The sequence below is a fragment of the Aphelocoma coerulescens genome (assembly GCF_041296385.1).
Source record: "Aphelocoma coerulescens isolate FSJ_1873_10779 chromosome Z unlocalized genomic scaffold, UR_Acoe_1.0 ChrZ, whole genome shotgun sequence".
NCBI classification, from domain to species: domain Eukaryota; kingdom Metazoa; phylum Chordata; class Aves; order Passeriformes; family Corvidae; genus Aphelocoma; species Aphelocoma coerulescens.
Window position 1 is genome coordinate 46429374 of NW_027184085.1, and position 20552 is coordinate 46449925.

The 20552-nt window shown below is 40.3% G+C and overlaps 1 protein-coding gene across 2 annotated transcripts in view; it reads right to left on the reverse strand.

The window, feature by feature from the left end:
• The window catches only part of CPLX1 (complexin 1), a 111247-nt gene that overhangs the window by 22519 nt on the left and 68176 nt on the right, over positions 1-20552 (reverse strand). The gene's annotated exons all lie outside the window — the stretch shown is intronic.

The following is a 20552-nucleotide window of genomic DNA, read 5'->3' on the forward strand; positions in this document are numbered from 1 at the left end:
ATTGGTTTCTCTCACTCAAACCTGTAGTACAGAGTTGGGGCATATGCTTAGAGAAACACTTTGGTGTACAATCTCCCCATTCTGTGTGTTTTTTGAATGAACAAGTGACTCTTCAATATTTATTGAAATCAGTTCTTTCCAATTCCTCATTTGTCGTCTCTGTCTCTTCTCTAGGCAAAACTGAAAGGGTTTTGCAGTGTGTGCCTGTCATGAATACTGGTAATTTACAACTGGTAAAAAAAAAAAAAAAAAAGCTCAGAAACACATCAGCTCTTTGCTATGTTTTGGAAGTGTATAATTAGAAAGAAAAAAAAAAGCCTTTGACATTTCACTAAATACATACCAAATAAACATAAAATCTATCCTATATATTTACCATGCTGTTCTTTATAATTGAGTTAAGTGTTGTCATAGGAAGACTTTACTGAGCTTACTTAATACTGGTCTGAATACCAAGACACAGGTCAGAAATTACTTTCTAATTTTCCAGACGTATTAATTTCTAATTACTATGCTTACTCTTTTCTGAGGTAACCAGATCCATATCCCACAACAATTTACATTTTATAAATATTAAAGGCATTGGGGCCATATTTTATTTATTACTTTGTGTCCTCTGATCTTCATACAAACCTACATTTCTTAATATATTTCTTATTATAAGATTGCATTTTCAACTGTGATTCAAGCTGACTTAATGCACAAAAAAAGATCAATCAATTCCAATTAACATTAATTAAAGTCTCTCAGTGATTTCTCTGAGCAGGGGATCAGTCTCGGGACTCTCCTATTTCTTCTTCTCATCTCTATTAAGTTGAATAATTTTTACAAATATTACTCTGCTAATCTCTTCAGAGCACTTGCACAAGACAGTCTGTTTTGCCTAGTCTGCCAAGATCTAATGAACATGAGTGCTTTGCCTTTCTCCACACCTCATGAATAGTGTCTCAGCCACATTCTTTCTTTTCTTGCAGTATTGGAAATCAGTGGGATTACCCTACTCATGCTGAAAAGCCATACAGTTAAGCAGGCATGGTGTTCAAGGAACACGGAGGTTTTCCAGATTTGCCACTAAATTGCAGTGTCATCTCGATGATGTCCCTGAATTCATTTTGCCTCCACATTCTTTGTCTTTTCTCAGCTATCCTGAGCTCCTTATGAACAATTTTTTGACATTCCCTAGCACCACAGAAGTCAATGGTAGTTTTGCTTTACCTTTGGCTTTAATAAAATCCTCAAACTTTTGCTGTTTTGAAAAAAAACTTTCCATGTTTGATTTTTTTCTTCCTCAGAGGCTGAATTTATCTGTTTTAGTAAAATCAAGGCATTCCACTTACACTGATCTCTTGCCATCAACAAGTCCTCATCTGAAGAGCTACTTCAGTGTTGAAGAAAACTGTTTGCTGAGATGGATTTATCATCAGGCCACAAGCATTTGGTTCTTCTGTTGCTAGGTGAAATCTCTTTCAAACTGATGTATTTTCTTCAAGGGTCTTCAATATCAGTTTTTTCAGCAACATTTTCTTCTCTGGCAAGGGGGTGATGGGACTTTCAGAGTTACCCACTGCATACATTCTTTTTGCTGAACAGCGATTTTGCTTTAGGTCTCCAATGCTCCTTTGACCAGAGCAGAGATATACTTTAGGCAGTCAGATTAAATTTGTCTAAAATTCATCCTGTACACCTCTGTTCCTCTGGGAGAGGCAAACAGTTTAGTCCAATGCAGCTGCAAGTTTCTACTCCTTTCCCTCTCCTCACTCATACCGGGAAAGGGGAAAAGCAACCTGAAACCCATTCGTATTTCAGAAAGGTTGGTGATACAATTCTGGTAGCATCAGTGGCTTAGGGGTAGCTAAGTGAAGTCATTAGCAAACAGAGCTGGTCTCCTATCCTAACATCATCCAAAACATAATTAAGTGTTTCATTGTTTCCTTTATTTGTCTGAGAGAATGCAAGGCAATTTGCAGCTGTAGGAAACATTTTTATCATTAAATGCCTTTTCCCCCTTTTTCTTTCTTTTTAAAATAATATATAATTTTAATGTGATTCAACAATGGTTCTCAGTAAAGCTGCAATTTTTCAAAAAATTGGATCTGCCTTTATTTCCATCACTAAACCACAGGCTTGATGGCTGAAATGAAATCCACAGCCGTTTTTATGCCACATGATGAGTCACATGAATTTTTCATGGAATGTAATTGCTCTTAATCTGTCCTGCAGAAAAGGAAACAGGTTTTCTGCTCTTTCTATACACAACTGTCTATCTCCTTAATAAAAACATTCAGATAAGGACTAATCATCCACAAGACTTAAAAGCTACCTATTTGAAAAGGATTCTGTTGGCAAAACCTTTATTCCTTTAGTAAGTATTTCAGGCTAACAATTTGGAAGAGATAATACACCAAGCATAAGAATGTCTTATTCTATTATGAACCAAACTTCTAAACTCATACAAGAATCAGTTCTTCCAACCTCATATCATGAAATGCAGGCTTACTGGCTCTATGTATTTGTATTTCTGTTCCTGATGTTGGCATCCAGGTGGCCTGATATCTGGTATCTACAGTCTTAGTCATCCAAGTTTCCTCTTTTCACATCAGCACTGTTATCTAGCATATCTTTGGCTGTGAATGACTTTTTAAAATTTTCATCTCACATGCATTGTTTGTGTCTTCTGTATCTGGAAAAAACCTTCCAGAATTATTAACAGTTGTGCAAAATTCATTTAATAACCAATTAATGTTATTGGAACTATTATTTTTTGAGACTGTTTTTTTATTTTTTTAAATAAGCATCTTATTGCCTTTAATTCTGCCAGTTCTGTAGTTCTGCTTCTGCTCTTATTCTTCCATTACAAATTCTGGTATGTTTTTATAACAACCTTGATGGAATTATTATTCCACATTTTCTTCATTCCAGTGTATATTCTATTTTTAATAATGAAATCTTTTTCCCTCCAAGACTGTCAGGATTTTTGTGTAATGTGGGCATGCACATGAAAAAATTTCTTCAACAGTTTCAAATTATTAATTATGTTTTCCTAGTTAAATATGATGTTCTAGCTCATTTAGCCCATTATTGTTTTGAACCTTCTAAAGCCACCCACCAGAATACTTAAACCTAGCCTTGCAAACATATTCAGGCCATAATCAGTTGAATCTGAGACTAATCCACCCTTAAGTACTAAGATGGATTTCTACTTATCTGTCAAGATGAGGCCTTAAGATAGAATTTCCCTGTGACTGGCAGCTGCCCAATTGGCTTCTGGAACAAGTGGCAGAGAGCTACCTACCACCATTTGCACACACACTGAAGTTCCTTGCATGAGTTATTAACACAAGTAAAGCAAAATTCATCAGGACTTAAAGAGTTGAAGGACAGAGAAAATATTGGAAACTCTTTTTAATATATAGTGAACAACTCCAATCATGTAAGATTATATTACATATAATATCAGGTTAGGACATTTTATTATCAGTTGACAGTGATATCGTTTCAAGAAAGTAAAATCACCTACAGGCTGTGTGAAAAGCAATCATGGAGCAGAAACACTGATACCTTGTGTCAGATAAACCATAAGAAATCATCCCATGGACACCCACACCAACAAAACATGTTTAACTATCCATACAGAAAGCATTGGCAAGCTTCTTCCTTTGCACCATGTGCAATATACTAGGCAAAAAGAACCCCGGGCTTTTTCCAAAGAATGCACTGGTTCAGAACAAAGAATCAGAACACAGCAGTTCTTATAGATTCAAAAGACATGGAAAAACAGCCTTCAAGTGGAAAAGACAAAAAATATTTGAATTAGCAGTAACAATACAATTTTTATTGCATTGATGTATAAATTGTACATATATATGTACAATGTATTGATGTATAAATTGTACATGAATAAATGTATTGATGTATAAATTTGCCTTTAAACAAGTTAAATACTGTAGGACGTTTCTCTGCAGTTTCTAAATAAAATTATAAGTAAAACTGTCAGATATTTTGAATTGTAGATCACGTTTTGGATTTTCTAAGTGGAAAAATATCCATGCATTTATTATCTTGTTTAAGCTTATAATCAGCAACCTACTGTGACTTCGAATTAATTGGCATACTTTACTTTTTATTCCTGCTCTGAGGGTGGTGTGGAATCCAAATTTGATAGGGGTCATAGACTCAAAAGAAGTTTTTACCTGTTCCTGTTACACTCTGTGATGGTCTCCACGCTGGGATGTCTTCTTAAATGAATGGTGTAGCACAAGAGATAGGAAGCATGACAGATTTAAGTTCTGCTGTCATTATCAGGATAGCACTCGAAAGCAGAATGATTAACACTTCTCTATCACAGTATGTTTCTCTTAGCTGTGGTATCATCTTCCTAAAGCGTTCTGCCCCCCAGCTCAAGGCAACCAGCTGAGTAAAGGAGCAGAGAAGGACCTGTGCCATCACAAACCACTTGTTCAAGTAGGACGGAAGAAATCACCAATCTGTAGCCCAAGCCCTGTCATGTACCTAGACCACACCACACCCCCTCTCTGCATCTGCTTTTCCTGTCACTTTTCCCAGCTCTCTAGCAATGCCCACAAGACGGGGGTAACCTTGACAAGAAGCATATGCTGCCCTTCCCCTGCAGGATTGTGGAGACCACATCAACAATCTTCTAGCTTTGTCTCAGACAAGAGATGGAAACAGTAGCCAGTCAGAGATCATAGAACCATAGAGGCATCACTAATGTTGGAAAAGACCTCCCAGATCAACAGTCCAACCATTTACCCAGCACCACAGTCTTCACCTCTAAACCATATCCCCAGGTGCCACATCCATTCATCTGTTTAACACTTACAGGGATCCTCTTCTCCAGGCTACACTGGAGGTGAATGTTTCAAAAATGTTACTTCACCTTTCACTCTCTCTAGGCCACCTGAGGCTGCCTGCTGGGGTGGAATTTACTGCAATTCTCAGATTATAAAGCCAATAAAATTCCTTAATTTTCACAAGCATTACCCATAACTACAAATGAGGTTCTTGCCTTTAAGTTTCTACTTTTGTAAACCAGAAACCATCAGAAGTTTTAGCCACTGTGATTAGGACCATATTGCATGCAAGATTGGAGATCTTTAAAGGAGCTGAGCTGCATTAAATAGAGTAATTGCTAGAATTACCCTTTTAATTAGACTTGTGATAACAGTTTTGTGCTCTGTTATCAAAACCATGATAAAGCAGTCCAACACAGCCTTTTGTTAGCTCTGCACCACCTTATAAATTAGTCTACTTCACAGGCATTGTGTTGTTCAGCTTCCAGTTTGATTCTTCATTCATATTGTGATGTTGTTCACTGTGCCCTTGAGAACAGTAAAGCCAGGGAGACCTGGCATCTCCCAGCGAGACCCAGGTGCTTTAATAACTATTACTGCACTTAGCCAACACTTCAGAGCTTTCAGGTTTGATTTTAATTAGAGGAGCTGTGACATTTTTAGTATCTTTTAAGCAACTTCCTTACTTCACAATCACGATGCTCTGATTACAGAAGACTCGGCAAATAGGCACTGTGCAATGCTGTTGTAAGATAACTGAAGTAGGAAGAGCCATAGTTTTGTCCTATGGGGCTTTTACCAAACTCCTTCAAACCCAGAGTTAAGCTTTGAGCTTTTTATTTTGGATTTATTTGTCAGAACTGTGTACAAAGTTATATGTGCACAACAGTGCAAAGCTTACCACATTGCTTCTGAGTCATCACTGAGCAAATGTCAAGAAATTCTCCTAAAAAAAGTAGTTACATTTTTTGTTAAAAGCTTGCAGGCTGTATGAGTGAGGTAACAGAATGGATTTCATGCTGTTTGGTGCTATCAGGACAGACAAAGCACCTGCAGTGGCTTCTCTACATCTCAACTACCTGCACCCTCCGTAAATCAATAGCTGGTTCCTCAACTCCCTATCACATCAGATTTGGGTGGAATTGAAGAATTTTTACATTTAAATTTTGAACCAAAAATTCAAATTTATTTCTAAACTACTTTTTACAACTAGAGGTAAACAGTCCATGTCAGCCAAATAAATAACTTCACTAAACTTGAGGTATACCTTTTTCATTCCTGGACATCCTGGACTAAAAGCAGATGACAAATCAAAGACAGTCCTTCATAGAGCTGTTGTGGTTATGCCAGTGCTCTTATTTACACTGTTCTGTGGTGAAAACACTTGCCAAGATACATGTTGTAGAATTAGACATGGAAGAGCTTCACACTATCATCTCCTACTAGGATTTCAAATACTGGTTTTGTCTGCCTCAATAACATGTATAAATAATACAGGAAAAACACAAGGGGTGCCCAAAGTACCAGGACTGGAAAACAAGTTGTCTCAAAACTGCCCAAATGGTGATACTTCTTAAAAAACCTGTTGCTGAGCTTAAAACCTTTCACTAAAGAACTTTTATCAAAGGTATGGTTTCATAACTGTCTTTAACAGATTTAACTTATTTTAATGGGTTCAAACTCTGTGTTACTGTCAGATATTTGCTCTTGTTACCTGTTCCGTGGCATCTCTAACATACATGCATTCATGTATGGATCATTAAACTAAACAAAAGAGACAAAAAGTTTAGACAGGTCAGTTCCCAGTTACACCACAGTGTGGGAGTGCAGAATCTAAGGCCTGCCTTCTGACCCTTTCCTGACGTCTGTGCAAGCACTCTCAGTATTCAAAAGTCTCAGGTTTGCCCTTGAGAAATAGCTGTATTTTGTAGAGAGAAGATGCCTGTTGGAAACCCAGAACATTCAGTAGAAGGAAAGGAACACAATCTTGTTTGTTTTGAAATCTAATTTTGGATTTGTGAGGCAAGAAGAGATAAGAAGCAGAGCTGGAGACATGAACTGACCATTTTATTTGAACCTCACAAGTGAACAGCCAGAAGGCAGAAGAGAAAAATCAATACAAATGTTGGTCTGTTGAGCTCTCTCATAATCTGTGATTTCTTTTGCCCTATCACTGTGATGGCTTCTGCCAACCAAATTCACTCACAGATTCTTGTAAAAAATATTGCTGATCAGACCTGTGACCCCAGTTTCTGGAAGGGCCCAGAGGATACAAAATGCCTTTTACACAGGCTCCAGTGGGACGTGTCAGAATGAGAGGCAGATTATGAGTAGCGTAACAGGCCTTTCTCCTTGACACTCACTGAGCCTGTCAAACAAGGCCAAGTGCTAAATCTCTGAGAAAATTGAAGCTTAAACAAGGGACTTCACACACTTGTCAAGGAAAAGCCTTCAGAGTAGTCCTGAACCATTTAGGTTCCTGTTCCTTCCCTCACAGCATCAGATGCCCTGCAGGAACAGGGATATCCTTATCTCTGGGCATAGTTTGCCAGGTTATTTTGACATTCTCCCACTACCTTCAAAGGGAAGCCCTGAAGGGAAGCCCTTACCTCTCTCCACCTTTATATCTACACCTAAAGCATATGGCATCACAAAATTTGCCTTAAACACTTGCCAGCCACCCAATCTGAATGACAGAAGAGTGTACATTCATTCAAAAGTGGACCAGTGCTTTTCCATTTGTTTCTGTTTGCAGATCACCCTTCCCTAGCAAACATCTTGGGGGAAGAAAGGACACTTTCACCAGGCACTGAAATTTGACAACAGCACATTGCTTTCCTTTGCAAAAACCTGTAAAAAATAAAACACTTATTTTTACACTAACCCCACATTTAAAGCCATTCTTTTGGGGTGGGATGATCACTTTTCAAACACCTGTAAAGAGATGTACAGCCTTCTCACTGTCCAAGTCACACTCCTCTAGCAAGAGCTTAACATAAAGTCCCCCTTGCAGCTCTCAGTTTGATCTGTGGTCCTCAATTCCTCCTCTGTAATCTGTCTTCTTTCTTTCTAAGGCAAGAAAGAAAGGCAAATGAAGAGCAAAAGCACACATCAAGACAGAGATTGTTTCAGGACCACATACAGGTTATTGCCTTTTTATTGAAAGTCAGGATGAAAACCGACTCTCTGTAATAGAAAATACAGATATGAAAAGGCTGGAAGACCAGATGGCACATGGATAGGAGGCAGTGGTGATGTACTCCCTAATTTACAGAGCACCATCAAACTTTCAGGAGTTAACTAAAATGCTTTTGTTAATCAGCATCAGACTGACAGGCCCTGTGTGAAGTGAAGGAACTGTTCTCTCACATTTCCAGAAGGCTCTGTGTCATGTCCAAGACTTTGAATCTCCATTCAAGCCTCAAAAATATCTTCCTCTGTTCTGTTAGTTCTTTATAACTTTCCATTTATCTCACATCTCAGAGCTGACCAGAAGCAAAAACAGTGCAGAGAAGAGTTGTAGTATTAGCAATGAGGTATGGATGGAGACTGTCTCAGAAGACTTGGTCTCCTAAAACTTGCAGCCTCACTTCTGGATGAAAAGTCAACTAAATTTAAGACAAAATTTGAATTTCCAACTTGAGCTAAATCCCCATGTTACTGGAAAATAACTCAAAGTGGGCAGGGGCAGAAATGTCTTCCTTTTCATTCAACCAGAGATTTTCTGCAGAAATTGGACGTGCTGCCCTTACTTCATAGAAGGCAGATTACTAGATCCTTCCCTTATAAAGAAATCTTATCATCCCTGCAAATTACAGTGCATGGAAAACTGTGATTACAACACCAGAAGGTAGGAAGCGAGAATTTTCTAGCCAGATACACAGCTGTATCAAGCACACAGACATGTTGAAGCTGATTCTCTGCTTCTCTGCATCCCTGTTTTTCCACTTTTGCCTTTTCAGGCCAGGTTTATAGTTTAAATTGGTAGGTTCTGCTTATAGCATCTTAGTCACTCATTAAACAGAAGAAAGAAATGCATTCAGCACCATCCACAAGTCAGCATCCAGGGATTCATCAGAAACCTCAGAATATGAGAGAACAGTTGAGGGATTTTCAAGAAATATACACTGGGATGCCTCTATCCCCAAAGCAACTTGGCAACAGCTGGAATAAACTTTCAATCAGGCATGCAAGTCCTGATTGAAAAACACCTAGAAACCCCACTGTGCTTTCTGTATTATCCAAGGGGCAGTTTATCAGCTGTTTTTCTCACATCAGGCCTTGGACTATTTCTGTCTCTGTCTGAAGAATCCTTCCTCTAATTTACAATCAGCCTGTTAAACAAGGAGACAGAATTTACATCCCTACAACTGAGAATGACAGAAATAATCCAGCAGCTGTAAAATTATTAGTGAGATCCTACAGAACTATATGGTGCCAGTTTTAAAAGTAAACTCAGCCCTGTTATGACCCTAAATTTCTAAGGGGCTGCTGGGAGTTCTGGCTTGGAACCAAGAGCATAAAAGCACTGTACATACTCCACAGTGCTTGGTTTAAGCTGAGAGTCTTGTAAAGACCATGTCAACAGTTTCAGGAAATGAAGGGAAAATTGAATGCTGTGGTCTGCAGCTGAAAGGCTGCATTCTTCCTCCTTCCATCCTAACCATGGAAAAGTAATGCCTCCATGTAGCCTTCTTCTCAAATGAATAACCTGAGTCTGTGCTTCCCAACAGGAGCAGATGTAGAGACAGGATTCAAGGCTGTACTGAAAGGGAAAGAAGAGAACCCTAGAAAACCACAGACAACAGAAATTATGAAAGAGCAAATGTTTCCCCAAAATTCCCTGCTTCTCTCCTAGCAGCATCCAGTCTGTCTTCCCCAAACACTCACATGGTCAGAGGAAGGCTGCAGCCTTTCCCCTGCATGAGCAAGAGGATTGTCCTGGCCTGGAGCCCCAGAGAAAGCACATTGCCCTGAAGTCTGGTAAGGTTAAGTTGGCTCTATTCACGATGGCCTCAAAATTGGTCAGTGAAGAAGAGAACCCTTGAGACACTCTGGAAGGCCACATGAATTTCCAGTCACTATGAATGGGGCATGCAAACTGTCCTTTCCTTTCCCAGCTTAACCATAAGCAACAAGCATCTGTGGGGAATGTAGACACAAAGCAAGCAAGGCCGCACAACTTTGACAAGTAAAGCATGGTTCAAAAATTATCACCATGTCCCATGCATGAACTCAGACCTGGCCTTGGATGAGCCCTTCATCTTTCAGGCATGGGCTGACTAATTCTCTCTGACAGTCTTATATCCCACTGCTAGAAGAGATGCAGAACTTCATGGTGATGCCAGGACAAAGTTACATCTTGCTCTAAGGAAGCACCAGCATTTCAAATGCTGAGCCTGGCTCTGATGACTTTCATCAGAAAAGAATGATGCATCCATTAGCTGAGCCATGAAGGTGCCAGGCTGCATTCTCAAGCAGGCATAACTCCACTGGTCTCATTAATTCCTGGTGAGTTATCTGATCATTCAGGACTCAGATAACAAACTGCCAAAGAAGAGACATAATGTGGCTATTGCCTGATTTGAAGCAGTAATGGGAGCTCTTTGGCTGCAGCAAAAATGGAACAGACCTTTCGATCTTGTTTGGTGACCTTCACAGTCCTTGAATTAGCTTGTCATAAAAAAGAATCAACAACTGTACAACACTTCCCCTTGCGTCAGATTTGTAAGCTAGGAAAAATAAAGTTACATGAGAAAAATGGTGCAGCTGTGCTTATTAGAGGCAGTAGTACTGATCAAATTACTCTCTTGTAATTGTCTGCATTTTGAGGCTGACACAAGTAGTATGATCCAGAAGGATCCAAAGGACAGAGCTGTCTTAAAGACGAACTGAAAGATTTGAAGTGGCTGTGTTGGAAAAACCTCAGAACTCCTCCAGCCACTTAGACAAATTTTATACCATCCTGACTAAGTTTTGCTCCATCAAGGAAACAATATTCTATTCCCCAAAGCAGCAGAGCAGAAAATAAGTTCCTCTGCTTTTTGGTGTTTTCCCTTGTTGGGTTTTAACCAAGAAAAGATTCCATGTAATCCTAGCTCTACTGGCTAACAGAAGTCCAAGTGGACAGGAGTGGGGATGGCAACCAATACTAGAGACCAGTGGCAATGGGAACACGGGTCATACAGACTCTGGGGTGGCCTTCATTTTTAAGTTCTTTTGTCTGCTCCCTGTGGAGGAGGAGGAGAAGAAACCCCACTTACACAAGGTTTAGACTATATCCCTAGGCCTTCAGCACAGAAATGTGTTTCCCTATTCAACCATGATTTTGGGCAAACTGGCCAGTTTGTCCACCTGTAAATCACATACAATAATGCTAAATGAATATTAATAATAATCACATTATTAATTTAATTAGTAATTACTATTTCATACGGTCTGTATTGTATTATACATTATATAATCTATACAATTTATATACAAAGAATATAAATAATTAAACTAATTAATAATAATTTAAAAATTAGATTTTGGAGATCTCTTGGGAAAAAAGCCGTTCTTCTGTACTGCTGGGTCTTACTGGCTGATGTGAACAAGATTCAGCCACATTTACGATCACAAAGAGGCATCAAAAAGTAAGAAACAGAGCTAAACAGTATTTCAGGGTTGAATGCAGAGTTGCACTGGAAAAGAACTTGCAAATGACCATTTGTTGAGGTACGTATTTTGTCTTTCCAAGCACCTGAGCCATATGCTAGGAGATTCAATGAGTCACACCCAGGAAGGTTTGAGACACCTTTTAGATACCCTTCCTAGTTAAATCACAGCACTAATAATGGAATGTCATATGTTTGGGTTTATTCTGAACCCGGTCCTGAGTGTTTGGCCCTCTCAGTACCGTGTCAGCAGCGTGCACAGGTTTTGTCAGCCAATAAGACAAAAGTTGTTTAAGTGAGGATTTCAGCTGAATCACTGTACAGGACACCCTAGTCCGTGAGTAACAGTAAAATAGGCTGCATTTCAAGAGACATTTCAGTAAGTTCAGAAGCATCACCCACTGGGATTTCGTTAGCAAGTATCCAAAGTGACATCTACTGGTGTAGATTTGGACTAGCGCAAAACACAGAAATCAAGTTAGAGCAAGGCAGAGCTGCACAAAGAAGCAGACTAATGAGCCCCAAATGCACTAATGGGGTAGTCAGCACCTGCTGGGTTCTACTGAATAATTGAACCTCTAACTATTATGGAAGCAGATGAAAACTATGCCAGATTTCTTCTGTGCTCCAATGGTTTGCTAAAGGTGCCTTCCCACTACGAATTTTAAAAAATGGCCTACTGCTACAGCACAGGAAGTAATGTATACAGTTTTTCCCAAAAGGGAAGTTCTGTTAGTTTAAAGCCAAGAGATAAGGCCTGGCACAGACATTTTCATTCAGAACCCCTGTGGAAGTCTATAGATCTACATGGTTGGATTCACTAAGACCAAGACATGGTGCATATCCTGGGACTTTTAAGGCAATATAAAGATGAAACTTCTCAATTTAGGTAGGAACAGATTCTCTAAACTCACTCAGAAGAAGAGTATGTTCAGTAATGGAGGTCCTTGGCAGGAATATCAATCCCTGTTTTGTGCTGAAAAGCACATCGGCAAAGGCACCACTTCTCTCTCGTTTTGAAAAAGAGACTGCTAAACTTGGGCATATCCAGATAACTTTATTAATTTTTCAATTTGTGATTTTATTTCTTCTTACTGGAGTAGGCCAGTTTGTTCACCCTTTCACAAAAAAACAGTCACTGCCTTACAGACAAGGGGATACCTTTGGAGATACAAACCACAAAATTAAATTTTGTTTGGAATTTCCTAACGTTGAAAAGTGCCAGAAAAGTGGGTGATTTAGTAAAATTGCAAAGGGCAGCAGTTTGGAAACAAGTTTGATACTAAAAATCTGTACTCAAAGCTATGGAAAAAACTGATAATGATGCCTTGAGAGGCCACCTAAAAACAGAGACTAGACAGGAGTAAGGGAAAAAAGGTACGTATTTATTTGAAAGGCCTTCAAAGGTACACCCTGGGGAGCCAGAGGCTACTGCCAAGATGGATCCCAAGATGGACACAAGTCACGAGTTCTTCACACTTTTATAGGTTTGGTTCCTTTGCATATCAGTGTTAATTCTCCAATTAAAGCCTCAGTTTAATGATGTAATTCCCCTCCGCTTGCCCCCCTGTAGAGGTTCTTTGGTTTATACTTTTGGCCTAGGATGGTCTGGGTGTCCTCGGAGAGCAGGCTTGGAGAGGCTTTGTTGTGTCTACCTAGCACGAGAGCAGAAGTTAACAGGCTACAAGAAACTTCAGAGTCACACACCGAGCAGTACAGAATTTGAAAAATATAAAAGTTAAAACCTAAGGCATTAATGACAGAAACTCCAAAATCTGACTCAGAGGTAACATAGGCCTGTCAGGACATCCTTGCATACAACTGGTTGAGGGTAAAAGTTCTGGCAGAAGGTCAGAAGTCTAGTCCAGGTCAAATCACTGTATCCCCTTGGAAGCCTCTGAATACCAATATGAAATTATCTGCAGGGTTATAATGCTCTTGAATCACAACGCAAATGTTCTTCTTTCTTCCAAATCTCCCTGGACTTCCTACAGCCTGTCCTCAATAACCAAAGTATCAAACGTGGGCAGAACACAAAGGATGTTGCCCTTGCAGTGTCCTTCTTCCAGAACAGCCTGTGATTTAAATGCTGCAAAGAGTGCAATTGTTATCAGTTTTCACCGTTGGTGTTGTTACGACTGTTCCCACTCATCCCACTCATCCATTTCACTTCATGAAAGACACAATGTAATCCCTGTCTTGCAAAAATCACACTGGGAGTGTTACAGCCAAGTCTTTGGCTTTCTCATAGCCAGAGGACCTGTCACCCAGTTTTAAACACTTTTGCCTATACCATAAAAAGAAACTGCACTGAACTAAATTAAATAAATTATTTTTATTTTGTTTTTTATCCTGAATTATAAAAATCCACTATAGAAGAAGAAGAGTCCAGTTAATGATACCTCTCCATCTGCAAAATGCATATAGATCTCTGAAAATCTATCTTAAGGCCCCAATACTGAATGGTAGAGTCATCTTCATTAGATCACAAGGGCTGGATAAAAATTTACATCACTAGTTTAATATCAATGATTTAAAGGGGACGAGATCAGACAGAATCTTCATGTTCATCTTAATATTTTTATCTTTTGAATTACAGAACATGATTCATTGCTGGGGAAAATATTTTCTTTGAGATCTTTTATATCTTGGCATGCAAATAATACAATTTCTACACTTTTTTAGTTGCCAATAATCTCCAATTATAAATGTACTATATATTTCTTCCTCACAAGGTGAAACTGCACTATCAAAATTACACTTTCAGGCAGTGAAATTTCAATCCTTTGTACAGGGATTTTTAAAGCCTTTGGCAATATCTGCATCTGAAGTTATACAAGAATGAAACACTGCATAATGCTGAAGAGTTTAGCTAACAGTGTGAAGCTATTTTATATCAACAAAATTTTATCAAAATTAAGTTTGCACTCCTGAGCTGGGAGTTTAGTTTCAAATCTCTGATGTTGTTGAAGAACAGACCCAATTCTAATTCTTCTATTTTTCCTGCCCTAAAACAGGATTTTAGCAGCTATGCACCAGTTACATAAGGAAATATGCTAATGAAATATTAAAATTAAATAATTATATGATGTTGCATCTTGATTATCTGACATAAAAATCTAGGACTGCAGCTATAAATCCTGATTGCCTTTTTGTCTGAGTGATTTAGTGCTAAAAGTAAGTTCAACAATCAGATTAAAAAAAAAAAAAAAGAAAAGAGGGGAGGGAAAAAAAGGGTTCATCATGAGAACACTTTCCCACTGGAAAAACTAAAGACATTAACTTAGGACCGTTCTTGTTGCCAGCAACCCAAATGTTCCTGCATTCCTAAAAGAAGTAAATTCTAATATCATCTGCCTTGAGCCATGGAAGACCAGAAAATTACATGTCTTAAATACCCACAAGGAACTCAGTAGTTTTCATGGTTTTCCTGGGACATAGAGTGCTGCGTCCAGCTCTGGGTCCTTCTCAGGACATGGACCTGCTGAAGCAAGCCCGGAGGAGAGTCACAAAGGGCTAAGGAACCTCTCCTAGGAAGACAGGCTGGGATGGTTGGGGTTCCACAGCCTAGAGAAGAGATGGCTTGAGGGACACTTAGGGCATCCTTCCAGTACTGAAAGGGGGCTACAAGAAGGCTGGAAAGGGACATATACAAGGCCTTGGAATGATAGGACAAGGGAGAGTGGCTTTAAATTGAAAGAGGGCAGGTTTATATTACAGGTAGAAATTCTGTACTGTCAGGGTGGTGAGGCACTGGCACAGGTTGCCCAGGGAAGTTGTAGATGCCCCATTCCTGACTGTACTTAACATCAGGTTAGATGCGGCTTTGAGCAACCTGGTCTAGAGGGAAGTGTCCCTGACCATGAGAGTGGGGGGGTTGGAACTTGATGGTCTTTAGGGTACCTTCCAACCCAAACCCTTCTATGACTCTTTGGCCAATTTCAAATACTTCAGAGAATCTTACTGCCTAATCACTGAGAGCATTAAATAGCCCAATAAGAAATATGGGAAGAGTTAGTGGCACACACCCAGAGACAGCAGGGACTCAAACAGAGCAAGGACTGAACATTCTCGTGCTGTGTGATATGCTGCCTGCAGGAACAAACCTCAAACTCAGATTTGGCATTCCTTTATTGCCTGCAAAGACACAAGCAGTCCTTAGCATTTCTTGGTGTGCCATTGAGGCTCACTGATGCAACAAGTTGTTAACACTCTTCTGCCACCAAAGCTTTAATCACATAATTACCCTTCTGCATTCATACCTTGCAAACAGAAAAAAACAAAACAAAACTCTGTCCCCCACCCTGATAAATATCAGAAGAAACCATGCTTGAGATGAACTCAGCTACATTAGTGAAAGCATAATAATAATAATAGCAACAGAGAATTAAACCTCAGATGAGGAAATTCATCATATTGCCATCAAAATTCTGATATTTCTTAGTAAATGAGCTTGAAAACATACGTTATAAGACACGTCAGAGATTGAATACTGAACATCTGTTTATTAAGAAAACAATTAACTTTGTCTTATGCAATGGGAGAGTTGAGGTTCCTAGAAGTATAAACAAATGATCACGCACTGTGTCACAATCTTTACACAGCACCCAACATGGAAAATTACAATGTAGAGACAACCTTAATTCTTCCAGATTAGAACTTTCCATTTGACACTTTTCCATACTTTTCATGCAGATTTCATGTTCCATTTGAAGGGCAGAAATCCTTATTAATATAACTAAACTTCTGCTTTATTGGACATAAACAATGTGTTACGTAGGACATGAATCCTTAATAGTGTAAGCACAGAAATCCTTATTAATGTAACTGATTTTCTCCTTTATAGCACATAATCCATGTTCTGTAAACTGTGCTATACAACATATGACCAGCACGTAAGGCTGGTTAAAGATAAGCTGGGTCAGAGACACTTCCCCCTTTCACTCAGAGAACTGAGTATATAAAAGCTACTGAAGCAGTTCATGCTCAATCTCAAGTATGGACTAAATTCAAACCTAAATTCTGTCTTGAAGTCAAGTCATTTGGACCATGCTTTCACTCTTTTTGGCTTAAACCAAGTATTATGAGGATATCCCTGAGCTTCTGCTACTTTTCAACAGTGGTTCAACCATGCTGACTGCCTAAAAAATGTGTGAGATTTTCAGGAAGACAAACTATGGACACTGTCTCACTAAGACTGGTAGAAGGTTCATTACCAAGCATGGACTAGGATCCTAGTTCCTCAGGACTGGGCTCTACCACAGTGGTGGAAATAATTAATTATGTAAATAACTAATCATGGATGATTACACAAAGAAAGTAATTTGCTTTCACTGCTGAGGTGTGCACATACACAAACAATTTGTTTATAAAAGGCTGCACTCCACCTAAGAGCACTGGAACCAGGATAGCTGCTGAAGCATGGCAAGCTGATAGTACTTGCTATTAGCAAGGTTACAGGAATATTAGCTATCCACAGCCTCACCTGCCACAAAGGGACACTGGAGGCCTCTCAGTGGTCTTGCCTGTGTTGGTCAAGTGTGGCCACTCTCTCCAGTGACAGCTGTGCTAGGGCGCAGAAGATCTGTGAGGCATTAGTGTACAGACCAAAACCAGATCAGATCAGAATGCAAGCTGCGTGCACACCTCCTGAGGTAGGAGGTAGCTGGAGTATACCCCAGTTACACTCTTTATATTCTTTCAATCCATTTTCATTACCAGATGCTGGACTTTAATATTGGGTAGAAGCTCAGACAACTGCTGGTCCAGTTATTTCAAAATGTCATGTTCAAATGTTACTCCTAAAAATTCATTTCCAAATGAAAATGTGGCACATTTTTATTGGAAAAAAACCCCACCTCATTTCTGTGTAATTCATACTACCCTCTCCCTAAGTAATTTCTGTACCCAGCTGCCATGCTGGGCTGAGGGCATATGTGTCTCAATTTAACAGATTGGATTTAAAAGTTAGCACAGGCTGGAACGGATCTCTGGTATCTGTCATCATTCGCTTTAAGCCCTGCCATAGCTCCCACATTTCCTGAAGCCCTAAATGAGACAGTGAATTCATCACACTTGTTGGAAAGCCAAGGCGAAAGTCAAAAACAACAAACATGATGAGTCCATCCTTTCTGTCAGCCTCACCTAGACACATACGAACTCTCTGGTGAAGCTGTGATTCCCTGGCTTGCCTCCCTAATATCCTGCAGTGGCACTAAGGAATAAATGTGACTGTGGGTTCATAAGCTAGGACACACAATTTCAAACTTTTATTCTGCATAAATAATCTGTTCCTACTCAGTCACTTGAACTAATTGCTCATTTTTCACTCTATTACGTAAGAAATGAGCAAATATCATCATGGAGCTTTCTAAAACTTAAAACATCTTCCATTTTACTCATACCTGCTAACAACAACTTGTGCTTGTATACATACCAGACAGAACATCTGTTTCAGTTTTCTTCTTTTCTGCATTTTTGCTTTTACTAGAGTTAGAGAAGAAATGAAGGTAACTTCTAAATAATCAAGTAATTAATGAAATAATCCAGCTCTTTTTTAATTCTTTCAACATTTATTTCATATTTCCAGCCATCAATCAACACTACTAGAAGACAGTCTTGTAGATCATCAAATCCATCTCTTTGTCAGGACAAGGTAATCTCTCTTTTATGAAGGAGGAGAAGGGGAAGGGGAAGGGGAAGGGGAAGGGGAAGGGGAAGGGGAAGGGGAAGGGGAAGGGGAAGGGGAAGGGGAAGGGGAAGGGGAAGGGGAAGGGGAAGGGGAAGGGGAAGGGGGGAAGGGGAAGGGGGGAAGGGGAAGGGGGGAAGGGGAAGGGGGGAAGGGGGGAAGGGGGGAAGGGGAAGGGGAAGGGGAAGGGGGGAAGGGTGGAACGGGAGGGGGAAGGGGGGAAGGGGAAGGGGAAGGGGAAGGGGAAGGGGAAGGGGAAGGGGAAGGGGAAGGGGAAGGGGAAGGGGAAGGGGAAGGGGAAGGGGAAGGGGAAGGGGGGAAGGGGAAGGGGGGAAGGGGGGAAGAGGAAGGGGGGAAGGGGGGAAGGGGGGAAGGGGGGAAGGGGAAGGGGAAGGGAAAGGGGGGAAGGGTGGAACGGGAGGGGGAAGGGGGGAAGGGGGGAAGGGGGGAAGGGAAAGGGGGGAAGGGGGGAAGGGGAAGGGGGGAAGGGGGGAAGGGGAAGGGGGGAAGGGGGGAAGGGGAAGGGGGGAAGGGGGGAAGGGGGGAAGGGGGGAAGGGGGGAAGGGGGGAAGGGGGGAAGGGGGGAAGGGGAAGGGGAAGAATACAGCTCCTTTCTATGGCTTTATCCATCTTTTCTGATTCTGCAGAAAACACCTTCATCTTTCAAATGCATGCTACCTAGAATTATTCCCAGGAAAAAGAAAACCACAGGAGAATGAACTCACAATCCAGATGTCCTGCCCAAAACAGGACTTCCTGATGCTAATCGCAAAGGTACTCCACCACACCACTAAAAACTGCAGTCCAGAGCCTTGACTGAGGTCAAATAATGTTCCTCCAAGTATTCTTGTTCTCCTTTTCTGCAGACCCTACTCCTTGCCATTTTGCTCAAGGATTCAGTGCATTTCTAAGAGACTTTGCTACTCAGCGTTCAGCCAGCTCAGCAAAGCCCAGATCGCTGCCAGTATCACAGAGAAATCCCGTTCGGCTGTAGCTCAGGCTGTATGCATCCTACTCACTAGTGAGATCACCTTGGAATTATAACAGAAGACACCTCAGACTTTTCAAATGCTTCTACAGCAGTTTGCCCAACAGCAAGAAAAAGCCAACCCCTATCTACATCTGGGAACAATTCAGTGGTCCAGAAGAGACAGCCACCAGTGAAAACAGGACATTAGCTCATTTGTCTGCAACTCAGAAATTTACTACTCTTTTTTTTTCCCCTCATGACCTATGTCACTTCTTAGAAACAGTTCTACCTATAAACATACATTAAATACACTATTGCTGGGGTTGTTCAGCCTGGAGAAGAGAAGGCTCCAGGGAGACTTCATTGTAAATTTCCATACCTTAATGGGGCTTATAAAAGGGAGGTAGAGGAACTTTTTATATGGGCATGTAGTGACAGGACAAGGGCAATGTTTTGCCCTGAACTGAAAGAGGATGAGTTTACATTAGATATTAGGAAGAAATTCTTTCCTCAGATGTGGTAAAGCCCTGTAACAAGTTGCCCAGAGAAGCTGTGAATGATCCATCCCTGGAAGCATTCAAGGCCAGGCTGGATGGGGCCCTGAGCAGCCTGGTCTAGTAGAAGGTGTCCTTGCCCATGGCAGAGGGGCTGGAACTAGATGATCTTTAAGGTCCCTTCCAACCCAAACCATCTGACAGTTCTATGATTCTATGATTATAAAACAATTTTTGACCAGGTAGAGGTTGTGCATCTCTCTCGACCAGTACCCTCTTTATATGATCAAAGACCTTTCTCTGGCAGTGTCACAGGTAGACAATTCCCTATAAGTCCTTTCTTTTCTTAGAAGCATAATCACAAATTTCTTTATTTGCAGAACTATTCTCACTAACTCTTTGCAAGATGCACTGTGCCACCAGAAAAAATCACCCTTATTTGTGCTTCCATCCTGAAGCATAAGGATTGGGTCAGACATGTGACCCAATGCAGATACAGTTTTGTTTACGTCCGTTCCAAGATAAGTTCTTAGAGCATAGAGATAGGAACTGCACAGGGAACACCTCTTATACTGAGCAAGACTTTATCATTTTATCTACCACTATTTTCTTTGGCATATGATGTAAGTCACCAGACAGACCTTCATCATTAGAAACCCCTTGTCCAAACATTGCCCACATTTCTTTCCAAGATATCTGAACGACAGGACCTCTTATTATAAACCTAAGTTATTCTGAAGAGACAGTTTTGACCTGGCCTTGAGAGTGAGGCATCAAAACTGCCTTCTCCCTCCTCACATCAATCCCTAACAGTTAATGTATGAAAACTCTCTTTCAAGTGAATCCCATGTGAGTGTTGGAAGCCTAAGTATGAAAAGCAGACTAGATTTGTCCCATATCACTGGTCAACACAACAAATATAATGAAATTGAT